Source organism: Arachis ipaensis, chromosome B5 (genome assembly GCF_059453495.1).
Source record: "Arachis ipaensis isolate K30076 ecotype BB chromosome B5, ASM5945349v1, whole genome shotgun sequence".
NCBI lineage: Eukaryota > Viridiplantae > Streptophyta > Magnoliopsida > Fabales > Fabaceae > Arachis > Arachis ipaensis.
The window spans coordinates 89,814,299-89,828,482 of NC_142440.1; the positions used below are offsets into that span (position 1 = coordinate 89,814,299).

The 14,184-nt window shown below is 40.0% G+C and overlaps 1 non-coding gene and 1 pseudogene across 1 annotated transcript; both read right to left on the bottom strand.

Moving 5' to 3' along the window:
* Positions 1–2,431: 2,431 nt before the first annotated feature.
* LOC148564909 (small nucleolar RNA R71) lies at positions 2,432–2,535 on the bottom strand. The gene has a single exon (XR_015884799.1). It is a non-coding gene; the product is annotated as a small nucleolar RNA R71 (small nucleolar RNA).
* An 8,253-nt stretch (positions 2,536–10,788) lies between these two features.
* Positions 10,789–13,107, bottom strand: LOC148564910 (uncharacterized; annotated as a pseudogene).
* Positions 13,108–14,184: the final 1,077 nt, after the last annotated feature.

Below are 14,184 nucleotides of genomic sequence, written 5' to 3' on the forward strand. Positions count from 1 at the left end.
TAACCTCCAGTTTAACCTTAAACTGGAGGTTAAACGTGTTCGACCTCCAGGGCTGCCCTCCCTATATCCACGTTTAAGCTTCAGTTTAACCTTAAACTGAAGCTTAAACGTGTTCGACTCCATGACTCTCCAGGGCTGCCTTCTTCCATTTCCACGTTTAAGCTTCAGTTTAACCTTAAACTGAAGCTTAAACGTGCTTCTACAAAAGGCCTCACTGGAAGTGTCTGGCGTTTAAGCTGCAATTTAAGCTTAAACTGCAACTTAAACGCCACTCTTGGAAAAGGTTTCTGGACCAAAAATATTGTGGTTTAAGTTAGTATTTGAGCACAAACATTATCTTAAACTTATTCTGGTATGAAACCCAATTGAATATCATGGTTTATGGGATTGGGCCTGAAGGATTGATGAGTCTGAACTTTCAATTTATTGAGTCATGTGCCATTATTTGATTATCACTAAGTTGGCTCAATGAATGTTACAGAATTTGGATCAGCAGCCTCATCAAGATTATGGATCATAAACCCAAAGCAAAAGGAAAGCAGGGAGAGGCCTCAAAGCCCAAGAAACACAACAGAAGCTCAATATAGAAAGTGTATAAATAGGATAGAATTTAAGTTAGAGGGGACTTTTGGAACTTTTACTTTTGCATTCAGCTAGTTTTCGTTTCTTTGTAATTGAATTCAGAGCTATGACTCACTAAACCCCCTTTCATTGGGTTAGGGAGCTCTATTGTAATTCAATGAATCAATAATAGTTTATCTTCTTCTTCAATCTTTTCTCTTGAATTTTGTTAGAAAGCTTCTCGTTCTAATTCCATTGGGTAGTTGTCTTGGGAAAGAAACTACCCATAATTGGAATCCTTCGGAACCTTGGGAAAGGAATGGAGGATTCATGCTAGAGAAGCTTTCTCACAGTGAATTGGATTGGGGTTTGGATGGATATTGTGACATGTAATCCTACCAAATTGTGGTTCATGAAACTGTGTGGTATAATCAGTGATCGAGCATCATCTCTTCTTATGAACATTTAAACCAAGGGATTGGGAATTTGTTCATTTTTTGAGAGAATTGGTGAGCCAAGGGATTGGGATCCAATCATATAAGATTGCCAAGCAAAATTCAATGAACGCATTGCTTGAGGAAGAGATAAACATGTTTTGATTCGGAGATCTCAATATCTCCTATAACCCAATGAATCCCCCAATTCTGATTTCCATCTTCTCTTTACATTCTGCAACTCAATTCATGCAATCACCCCCATTCCCTTTTAATTTCAGCAATTTAGTTTCTGCTCTTTAATTCATGCAATTTAAGATTCCGCTATTTCAATTTCTTGTCATTTACTTTTCCCGCCAATTTTACATTCCGCAATTCTCATCTCAATCTTGATTCCGCTCAACTAGAACACACTTCTAATCCGAATTGCTCACTCAACCAATCCTTGTGGGATTCGACCTCACTCTATTGTGAGTTTTTACTTGACGATAACCGGTGCACTTGCCGGAAGGAATTTTGCCGATCGTGCAATTTCCTAAATCGTAGCATAACATGTTTATGCGCATCAAGTTTATGGCGCCGTTGCCGGGGATTGGTTTTCGATTGACAATTCTCCAATTGGAAGCTAACTAGATTGAGCAATTTCTCTTGTTTTGATTAATTCAGTACAAGTTACTTGTTGAATTTTAATTTCTGCACTCTGTTACATGCTTTCTTTCTTTATGCCTTTAAATTCAAGCAACTAACTCACTGACTCACTAACTGTTTGAATTAATTCCTCAATTGCTCTAACCATACTCTTCCATTAACCAAGAGTATTTCACTTGTTTGTGCCTGTGCTGTGTTCTTGTATGACAGGTAGGAGAGGAGAGACATCAACTCCTCCATATACCGAACCAGAGAGGACCCTTCATAGACTGAGAAGGGAAGCAAGAGGGAAGAGAGTAGTGGGAGAAAAGGAATCTGAAGGAGAATCTGAGGACAATTTTGAGGAAGCTTTAGATCTCAACATGGATAGAGAAGTTCACAACCATGAGAGAGCTGATGGAAACAATGCCATTCCTGAGAGGAGGGTTCTTAGTTCATACATAAACCCAACCTCTGGGAATTGTGGTAGTAGCATTCAGAAACCACCCATTCAGGCCAACAATTTCGAGCTCAAACCACAACTAATATCACTGGTGGAGAATCATTGTTCATTTGGTGGAAGTGCTAATGAAGATCCCAACCAACATCTCACAAAATTCCTGAGAATTTGTGACACTGTGAAGTCCAATGGAGTCCAGGAAGATGCATATAAACTGCTTTTGTTCCCATTTTCACTTAGGGACAAGGCAGCTAAGTGGCTGGAATCATTCCCAAGGGGGAGTCTAACAACATGGGATGAGGTGGAAAGCAAGTTTCTGGCACGTTTCTACCCCCCACAAAAGGTCAATAGGCTTCGATCTGAGGTTCAAACTTTTAGACAACAAGATGGTGAAACTCTCTACGAGGCATGGGAGAGATTCAAGGACTTGACAAGGAAATGCCCACCAGACATGTTCCATGATTGGGTGCAATTGCATATTTTCTATGATTGACTCTCTTATGAATCAAGGAAGGCTGTAGACCATTCATCAGGAGGTTCATTGAACAGGAAAAATACTGTGGAAGAGGCCATTGAGGTGATTGAGACAGTGGCTGAGAATGAGTACTACTATGCATCAGAAAGGCACAACACTAAGGGAGCCATGGAGCCGAACCATGTTGATACAATTCTAGCCCAAAACAAGGTGTTTGCCAAGCAACTAGCAGAGCTTACCAGGCAATTAGAAACAAAGCAAGTGGCTGCAATACACACACAAGATCAAGAGGAAGTAAGCATTGAAGGAGGTGATTGGGAAGAGGCCAACTATGTGGGAAACCAACAAAGGCAATCATATGATCCACACTCCAACACTTACAACCCAGGATGGAAAAATCACCCAAACTTTGGGTGGGGGAACCAACAAGCCCAACCACAAAACCACAAACCTTACAACCACAACCAACATAACAATTCCACATACCAAAACTCCAACCAAAGATCATACCAAGCCACACAAAACACTTACCCCCAACCATCATATCATGGCCAAAATAATCAACCTACCCAACCTAATCCGAACCAACAATTTCAAGATCAATTAAACCGGATAGAAGGAATGATGGCAACCATGAGTCAAGACATAACTGAATTGAAAAGCTTCAGGGATGATGTGAGAGCTACCTTAAGAAACCATGGTGAAAAACTCAAGAGGATGGAGTCTCAAGTAGGAGAGCTATCTCAACAGGCCGTCAAATCAACTGCAGTGTTCCCTAGTGACACAGAAAAGAATCCTAAAGGGGAACAAAAGAGAGTGAGATGGGAAGAATGCAAGGCCATCACCATATTGAAGGAAGTTTCAGAAGAAGAAGGAATCAGGCCCTCAGAGCAGGAGCCAGAAATCTTGAAGGAAGGTGTGGAAGAAGTCAAGCAGGAAAGTGGAACTGAGCAAGCCAAGGAACTGCAAAAAGGCATGCTGGAAATATACCAACCAAAAGCACCATTTCCTCAGAGGTTAGGAGGAGGTGAAAAAGAGAAAACCTATTCAAGGTTTTTAGAGACATTTAACTCTCTCCATGTCAATATACCCTTTCTTGAGATTCTCCATCAAATGCCTACACACATCAAGTATTTAAAGGAATTGTTAAGCAAGAAAAGAGTTTTGAAGGGAGGACAAACGGTAACAATGAACAAAGAATGCAGTGCTCTCATCAAGAAGGACACACTCTCTAAGAAAACGGACCCAGGAAGTTTTCATATCCCTTGCATCATAGGGGAAACAAAAATTGACAGAGGATTCTGTGATCTAGGAGCTAACATAAATGTGATGCCTCTAACTCTTATGAAGAGGCTACAACTGAATGAGGTGAGATCCACTGATGTAATCATACAACTGGCTGACAAAACTCAGAAGCAAGCTGAAGGGGTAGTTGAAAATGTGCTGGTGAAAGTGGGGGATTATTACTTCCCCACAGACTTTGTCATTGTGGACATGGAGGAAAGCTACTTACACCCTATCATTCTGGACAGACCATTTCTAGCCACTACTAGAGCGCTCATAGATGTAGAACAAGGAGAGCTAATTCTGAGAATACATGATGAACAGCTCATTTTCAAAGTTTTCAAACCTGCATCTGAACCTGAACCAGAACCTGAAAAGCCTAAGGATGATAGTAGTCATCTGTGTTTGGAGGAAAGTAATCCAGCAGCTGAAACTCTAAAACAGTCCTTGGAAGGCAAACAAGAGTTGCAAGAGTTAAAGCCACAAGAATCAGTGGAAACAGATCAGAAGGATCCTCCTGACATAAGGGTCAATGAAGAAATCCTCAAGAGAAAGGGAAGAGTGATAGGGAGATTGCCAAGAGGGTAGAGAAACAAGAAAATTCCCACTGAAGGTTTTTCTCCGGGAGATAACGTGATATCAAGTCATTATCTGCCAATCCCACCTGGCCTCAAAACCATTCCTTCCCAGCTCCCTCAAGTGTTCACAATCAGGAAAGTTCTTTCTATGGAACATTTAGAGGTCATGAATGAATCAAGTGGGGACGTTTTCATAGTGAGAGGAGAAGACGTCAAGCACTACAATCCACCCTAACAAGGGACAACCGTCAAGCTAGTGACGTTAAAGAAGCGCTTCATGGGAGGCAACCCATGTTTAATATCCTTATTTTTTTGTTTTGTTGTGCATTTAATAAAGCATGGTTTCTTATGCATGAACTTGAATCCTCAGGACAACTGCTGAAAGAGTGCACTAAACATTGCATGTAAAATGCAATTTGCCTCTAAGTTTGGTGTGCCTGAAGGCACCCTAAATTTTATTCAAAATGCATTCAATTTTTAGTGCACAACCAAAGATTAAGTTTGGTGTTCCTCTTTGAACACGGTTCATGAAAAGCACGAAGTTCCTCTGGATTTCGAAATTCATGACAAGTATACCATTCGCATGTTTTAATGCTTTGGTTTTAATTACTTAGGGTAGTAAATTTGTTTAGAATCAAAGAGCCAAGGTGACTATGATTTATTAGAATTAAGCACATTCATTAAGGACAACCAATATGGATTTCATGTCATCAGGAGACTTGACCAAACACTAAGTTTGGTGTCCAAATAATAAGTGTGCATACATGTAGAAGTCACGGCTATAAGCTCATAAAGACAATCATTGATTTACATGTGCAAGTACTATTCATAATTCACATGGACCGAAAAATGATAGCAAACTTGTTTGTTTGTGCAGGTACAAAAGAAAAGACAAAATGGAGGAAAAAGACAAAGGGAGGTACGATGCTTGGTCAAAAAGAAAATTCACAAGTCTTTGAAACTAACACATGGGAAAAGGAAGTTCTGCAAGAAAGGATAGCTACATGTACAACCTAATGCACCCAGAATACTTCCAAGAAAATGAAAAGCAATTCGTCCTTCTCCCTAATTCATATATTTACCATCAAGCCACCCTTCACAAATCACCCTAGCCGTCCATTTTGCACTTACGGGCACTATAAAGAACCACTTGGGGAACAAGTTCAACACCACCAAATCTCCTTCATGCACATTTCCTTCATCATAGCATAAACTATCTCTTGCCGAAAACAACCTCCCCACACTTCCAACAACACTTCTTGCTTCACCTTGTCAACTTTAGCTTGTCACTTACCAAAACTAAAGAACCAATGGCAGCTTCATCTAGCCACAAAAGGAGAAAAGACAAGCAGCCAATGGAGGAAAACAGGGAATTCGATGCATGGAGATACAGATCAGTTTTCCATGAGATTCAAGCCGAATGGATGAGACCTAAAACGGTACTAGCTGAGGTTCCCTTTGACCTTGAAAAGGATGAGTTCCCAGGTGTTTGGGAAAAGATCAAAAAGAGGAAGTGGGAGCTCCTGACTAAGCCAATCACTAAAATCAACATCAACTTGGTGAAAGAGTTTTATGCAAATGCAGTAAGGGAGGATCCAACCAAGAAACCCACATACAAAAGCTATGTGAGAGGGGTGGAAGTTGACTTCAGTCCCAAAGCAATCATGAAAACCCTTGGCCTGAAAAACATACATTTCAGCCAAGCAAGTTATGAAGAAAGGATGATAGGAGAACCTGACTATGCAACTATTGCTGAAGACCTTTGTGCCATCAGAGCTGAATGGGTGAGAAAAACAAGAGGGGCTCCAAGAGTCTTGAGAAGGGGAGACCTAACACCTGAAGCTAAAGGGTGGTATGCAATAGTTAGGAGATCCATCCTACCCACTGCAAACTCTTCAGAAATAGTCCCTAAAAGAGCCATCTTGCTACATTGCATTATGGTGGGAGGGGAGATCAAAGTTCATAAACTCATTGCTGAACAGATACAAGAGTTTAGTGAGAAAAGTGACCCTGAATCCTGGCTCCACTTCCCTAGCACTATCATTAGACTATGCATCGATGCCCAAGTACCACTTGAGGATGAAAAACCTAATTGGCTGTATCCTGGATTGGCCATAACTGCGTACAGAATGACTCTTGGCCCAACTCCTCCAAGACATACAAGAAGAAGAAATGAAGAAGGGCAACAAGTGGAAGCCGAGCAAGAAGCAGAACAAGAAGGACAGGAAGGAGAAGACAGAGAAGAAGAGCAAGAAGAGCAAGCAATTCCAGAAAGAAGACAACGAATTCCCAGAGACCCCATGGATATGAGCAGAATGCAGGAAATCATGGAAGGAATGTCTCAACAATACATGAGGTCTCAGGAGAGACAAGAGGACTTTCACCTAAAAATGATGGATATGCAAAGGAACTTTGAATCAAGATTCTTCGATCTGCAAAGGGAACAGAATTTACACTTACAGGAATCCTTCAGCCACATATGCCAACACCAAGATGCCAATGTCTTGGCAATCAAGGAAGCCACCACTTTACAGAATGCAAGATACTCAGTCCAAGCTGATTACAACATCAGTTCGCAAATCAAGCTTAACTACATAGGGGAACATCTACACAAGATGGACCCAGCATTCCCAGCTTTTGATGAGTATTTCAAAGGGAGGAAAGAAGGAGAAATAAACAAGGCAATGACCCTTGAAAAAGGAGTGGAAGAAACGATGAAAAAGGATGGATTCTGGAAAAAGCTCATAAGAAAAGACAAAGGAAGCACAAGTGGTCAAAAAGAGGCAGGAAGCAAGAAGAAGCAGGATCCCAAGAAGTAAGAAGAACCAAGCAATAAATAAGAGGTGGTCTCGTTCCTTAATAATCAAATGATCATTGGTGGATTGTCTTTATGAGCTTTCTTTCATCATAAGTCATTTAAGTGTTATGTGGAGTTTTTTTTTTTTTTTTTTTTTAGTATGAGTGTCTGTTTATTGCTTTGAATAAAGTGAATGCCTAGATGTTTGGATATAACTTCACCTTCTTAAACAAGTGCTTGCCATGCTTGTTCTGTTTCCAAAAATAAAAGAAAAGTTTGAACAAAAGTAACTTGGCTAAATTAGTGACAAATCAAGTAGAATTAAGTGGTGGTATGCATGCTTGATTGTTTAGTCAGATCACTGGAATTAGAGTGTAGAATTATCATTCTTTGTGTAGAAATTGAAAACTGTCTATGGATCTTGATGAATAAATGTCTTTGGCCATGAAAAAGAAAGAAAAAGAAGAAGAAAAAGCCACTGAAAAAGGCAACCAAAAAGCAGAAAAATTGAGAAAATAAGCTAGGCACCAATGGTTTGAACTTCTGAGACAAATGCCTGTGGTGTTTATGTATTAAGGATATGCTTGGATGAATAGGTTCTGAGGAGTGTTTCAACACTCGGTAACTTGGGTTAACTAACCCGGGATTATCAACCAAAAGTCCATTATCAAGAGCAACCTAAATACAAAACATTTAGTCACACAAAGAGGTGCTGGGCACCAATGTCTCAAGAAGAAATGTGAACTAAAATGCCTAAAGTGGATATGTGTAGTGCACTGATAAGAAAAAGAAAATGCCAAAGGCCTGTGCAACACATGACACTAAGCAAACAAGGAGCAAAGTAGCTCTAAGAAAAAGAAAAGAAAAACAAAGAAGAGAAAAGTGCCAAAGACATAAGAATAACAAGAGGCCATAGCAGTGTTTGATGGATGCAATGAAAAAGTGATAATCTTACCTGATAAGTATGAAAAAGTGATGCTGCAACTTTCTGCATAAAACCCTTCTGATGAACTTCAAATGCTTGCTAATATAGCCAATGTAATTGCTTTCTGTTTCATACTTTCTTCTCAAATAACTCAGGACTTGCTTAGGGACAAGCAAGTATTAAGTTTGGTGTTGTGATGCCAAGGCATCTTAGGCTAGTTTCACTAGCATTTTTCTGTTAGTTTTAGTTGTTTTATGCATTTTCTTGAGCTTAAAGTAACCAAAAATGGTTAAATGAAGAACAAAGCAATGAACCATCCAAACAATATGATTCTGATGCAAATTCCATGAGTTTTAGTTATATTACTTGAATGCTATGAATGGAAGATTTCTCATGAAATTTTGCAAGACTTTGATGCATTTGTTTGGATGATTTCAGGGAAGAAGAGGCTAAGCAAGGAAGCAACAAAATCAATAAAGGAAGCTTGAATATCACATGTGGAGTTTAAGTTCCAGTTTAAGCCTAAACTGGAGCTTAAACGCCAGAATCATGAAGGCTAAGGAATGCTGGAATTGAAGTTTAACCTCCAGTTTAACCTTAAACTGGAGGTTAAACGCCAGAATGAAAAGTCTCACCAAAGAAGCATTCCACGTTTAACCTCCAGTTTGACCTCAAACTGGAGGTTAAACGCCAGAATGATAATGCCACTCAGGAAGGAGTTCCACGTTTAACCTCCAGTTTAACCTTAAACTGGAGGTTAAACGCCAGAATGGGAAAAGCACCAGGGAGCCATTTCCACGTTTAAGCTCTAGTTTGACCTCAAACTGGAGCTTAAACGTGTTCGACCAAGAACTCTCCTCCAGGGTTGCTCTCTCCATTTCCACGTTTAAGCTCCAGTTTGACCTTAAACTGGAGCTTAAACGTGTTCGACACCTCCAGGGCTACTCTTCTAAGCTTCCACGTTTAACCTCCAGTTTAACCTTAAACTGGAGGTTAAACGTGTTCGACCTCCAGGATGCCTCCTTCCATTTCCACGTTTAACCTCCAGTTTAACCTTAAACTGGAGGTTAAACGTGTTCGACCTCCAGGGCTGCCCTCCCTATATCCACGTTTAAGCTTCAGTTTAACCTTAAACAGAAGCTTAAACGTGTTCGACTCCATGACTCTCCAGGGCTGCCTTCTTCCATTTCCACGTTTAAGCTTCAGTTTAACCTTAAACTGAAGCTTAAACGTGCTTCTACAAAAGGCCTCACTGGAAGTGTCTGGCGTTTAAGCTGCAGTTTAAGCTTAAACTGCAACTTAAACGCCACTCTTGGAAAAGGTTTCTGGACCAAAAATATTGTGGTTTAAGTTAGTATTTGAGCACAAACATTATCTTAAACTTATTCTGGTATGAAACCCAATTGAATATCATGGTTTATGGGATTGGGCCTGAAGGATTGATGAGTCTGAACTTTCAATTTATTGAGTCATGTGCCATTATTTGATTATCACTAAGTTGGCTCAATGAATGTTACAGAATTTGGATCAGCAGCCTCATCAAGATTATGGATCATAAACCCAAAGCAAAAGGAAAGCAGGGAGAGGCCTCAAAGCCCAAGAAACACAACAGAAGCTCAATATAGAAAGTGTATAAATAGGATAGAATTTAAGTTAGAGGGGACTTTTGGAACTTTTACTTTTGCATTCAGCTAGTTTTCGTTTCTTTGTAATTGAATTCAGAGCTATGACTCACTAAACCCCCTTTCATTGGGTTAGGGAGCTCTATTGTAATTCAATGAATCAATAATAGTTTATCTTCTTCTTCAATCTTTTCTCTTGAATTTTGTTAGAAAGCTTCTCGTTCTAATTCCATTGGGTAGTTGTCTTGGGAAAGAAACTACCCAAAATTGGAATCCTTCGGAACCTTGGGAAAGGAATGGAGGATTCATGCTAGAGAAGCTTTCTCACAGTGAATTGGATTGGGGTTTGGATGGATATTGTGACATGTAATCCTACCAAATTGTGGTTCATGAAACTGTGTGGTATAATCAGTGATCGAGCATCATCTCTTCTTATGAACATTTAAACCAAGGGATTGGGAATTTGTTCATTTTTTGAGAGAATTGGTGAGCCAAGGGATTGGGATCCAATCATATAAGATTGCCAAGCAAAATTCAATGAACGCATTGCTTGAGGAAGAGATAAACATGTTTTGATTCGGAGATCTCAATATCTCCTATAACCCAATGAATCCCCCAATTCTGATTTCCATCTTCTCTTTACATTCTGCAACTCAATTCATGCAATCACCCCCATTCCCTTTTAATTTCAGCAATTTAGTTTATGCTCTTTAATTCATGCAATTTAAGATTCCGCCATTTCAATTTCTTGTCATTTACTTTTCCCGCCAATTTTACATTCCGCAATTCTCATCTCAATCTTGATTCCGCTCAACTAGAACACACTTCTAATCCGAATTGCTCACTCAACCAATCCTTGTGGGATTCGACCTCACTCTATTGTGAGTTTTTACTTGACGATAACCGGTGCACTTGCCGGAAGGAATTTTGCCGATCGTGCAATTTCCTAAATCGTAGCATAACAAGTTTATGCGCATCAACAAGCGCTTCTTTATTGTCATTAGCTTGACATTGGGGCTTTCCTTTTATGGTGGTTGATGATTGTAGTTCCTCAACTTGTCTCCCCTGACTGTGATTCTCCTCTTTGTTCTCTGGTGCTCAATTTCAGCATGTTCTAATGAGAGTATCTTGCTGACAATGTAGTAATCATCAGTCTGTTGGCTTGATCCTAGTTGTTGATAAATCAATTGCACTTTATCACCTTTGGAAAGCCCCTCTGTTGGAATCTTCCTATTCTTTCAACCCCTTTTTGTTTTGTTTCTGTGTTTCATCCTTTCTTTCGTTGACCTTTCTTTTCTGGCCGTAGGCTTACCTTGGGGATCTTTCATCCTTTCAGTGGCTAATACTCCAATATTCTCTTGGACTTCTTCATCAGTTTGCACAATCTTTTGCCTTGGGATGTTGTTGTGAATCGCCTTGTTGCTTTCTTCCTTTAACTGTGATTCTTCCTTGTCAAGTTCCATATAGTTTTTCTTCTCATTACCAAACTGTGCTTCTGGTAACACCTTCAGAGTGACACTCTTATCATGCATTCTAAGAGTTAATTCTCCTTCCTCTATGTCTATAATAGCTCTAGCAGTGGCCAAGAATGGCCTTCCCAGAATAATAGAGTCACCATCATCCCCTTCTGAATCTAGAACCATAAAATCTGCAGGGTATATAAAATTGTCCACCTTGACCAGAAGGTTTTCAATCATACCCCTTGGGTATACTGTTGACTTATCTACTAGCTCTAGAGATATCTGTACTGGTTTAACTTCCTCTATATGCAGCTTTTTTACCAAGGAGGATGGTATTAAGTTGATACTTGCTCCTAGATCGCACATTGCTTTAGTGATGGTTAATTCCCCAATGGTGCAAGGTAGCAAAAAGCTCCCTGGATCTTCAAGCTTAGGGGGAAACCCTTTTTGAATCAAAGCCCTGCATTCCTCAGTGAGCAGTATGGTTTCCTTCTCATCCCAACTTCTTTTCTTGTTGATAAGCTCCTTAAAAAATTTGGCATACAGAGGCATTTGCTCAAGTGCTTCAGCAAAAGGAATATTGATTTCCAACTTTTTGAAAGTTTCAAGGAACTTGTGAAAATGCTGGTCCCTGGTTTCTTTGTTGAACCTCTGGGGATATGACAGTGGAGGTGTGATGCTCTTTCCTATTTGCTGCTGTCCCTAAGTCACTTCTGTTGAACCGTGTGGCTGGTTGTCTTTCTCTTTGAGTTTCTCAATTCTCTTGCTTGGCATCACAACTTGATCCTTGGCTTCATCTGCCTTTGTTTGCTCTTCATCTTCTATTGCACTTTTACTGCTCTCTGCTTGCTTCTTTATAGTGTCATTATTGCTCATCAATGTTCTCCCACTCCTTAATTGTATCGCCTTGCATTCTTCCTTAGGATTTGGGATTGTGTCACTCGGCAGTGAGCTTGAAGGTCTCTCAACAGAAATCTGTTTGGAGATTTGCCCCATCTGCCTCTCTAGACTCTTCAGGGAGGCTTCATGATTCTTGGTTGTCATTTCCTAGTATTTCAACATTTTGTCTATCATGGCCTCCAAGTTAGTGATTCTTTGGGCTTCAGGTGATACTTGAGGTGGGTTATGAGATGTGGGTGGTGGATAGTAGGCATTTTGGTTAGTGGGTTGGTTATTAGATTGGTACTGGTTGGGGTTGGGGTAGTTGTTTTGAGGTTTTCTGTAGGGGTTTTGGTTAGTCTGCTACTGGTTGTGGTTTTGGTTGCTTCTTGGGTTGTTTTGGTTTGAGTTCCTCTGCCATGGTTGTTGGTTTTGGGTATTATTATCTCCCCATCTGAGGTTTGGGTGGTTCTTCCAGGATGGATTGTATGTATCACCATACACTTTATTTGGTCCTTGGTTGTGCATATACTGTACTTGCTCTTGTTGTTGTTCTTCTTGAGTTTCTTCATTTTGTCCCCATGTGGTTGATGGTTGGCTAGTGTTAACTGCTGCAACTTGGAGACTATCAATCCTCTTGGCCATTTGCTCAAATTGTTGTTGAATTTGCTGCTGCATCATCTTGTTTTGAGCCAAGATTGAGTCCACTCCTTCTAGCTCCATTACTCCTCTTCTTTGTGATGGTTGGAAGTTTCTTTGATGAGCAAAGAAATATTGGTTGTTAGCCACCATATCAATGAGATTTTGAGCTTCCTCTGCAGTTTTCATGAGTTGCAAGGAACCTCCAGCTGAATGATCCAAAGCTTCTTGAGATTTCAATGTTAAGCCCTCATAGAAATTCTGCAGCTTATCCCACTCAGTGAACATTTCAGGAGGACATTTCCTGATTAGAGCCTTGTATCTCTCCCATGCCTCATGGATGGGTTCAGCCTCCATTTGTGTAAATGTTTGTACCTCAGTCTTCAACCTTATGATCCTTTGAGGTGGGTAAAATATGGCAAGGAACTTGGTTACCAGATCATCCCAATTGTTGATGCTGTCTCTTGGAAAGGATTCCAACCATTGAGTGGCCTTGTCTCTGAGAGAAAATGGGAATAGCAATAGCTTGTAGCTGTCAGGAGGCACACCATTAGTTTTAACAGTGTTACAAATCCTCAAGAAGGTGGATAGGTGTTGGTTCGGATCTTCAAGTGGTCCTCCACCAAAAGAGCAATTGTTTTGAACCAAAGTGATGAGTTGTGGCTTTAATTCAAAATTATTTGCATTGACATTTGGAGTTAAGATGCTACTTCCACAATGTCTAGGATTTGCAAAAGTATAGGAAGCTAAAACTCTCCTCTGGGGTGGATTGTTATTGTTGTTGTCTGCTCTACCTGGTGGATTGGTTGAATGTTCCTCCATATCTTGGAATTCTTCTGCTGATTCCTCTTCTCCAACAATATTTTTCCCTCTTTCAGCTCTTCTTAACCTTCTAAGAGTTCTTTCGTCTTGTTCATGAAAGATAGGTGTATTTCTTCTTGTACCCGACATACAAGCAGAACATAAGAAACACACAAACCAGTGACACTTCAATCTACTGCTGGAATGAAGTTTTAGTTAGCTTAAGCAAAAATTCAAACAGTTAGTGGGTTAGTCAAAATTAGAGAAAAATAAAGAAAAAGTGCTTGATCAAGATCACCACCTTACTTAATCATTGTCAATCTAATCAATCCCCGGCAACGGCGCCAAAAACTTGATGGGATATTTTCGTAGAGAAACGAATTTCTCCAAAACACCCAAATCTAACCGGCAAGTGCACCGGGTCACATCAAGTAATAATAACTCACGGGAGTGAGGTCGATCCCACAGGGATTGAAGGATTGAGCAATTTTAGTTTAGTGGTTGATTTAGTCAAGCGAATCAAGAATTGGTTGAGAGTTTTGTGATTTGCAGAATTTAAATTGCATAGAAAGTAAAAGAAATGAATGAATTGCATGAAATTAAAGAGAACTGGAATTTAAAGTGCTGAATCTTAAAGAGTAA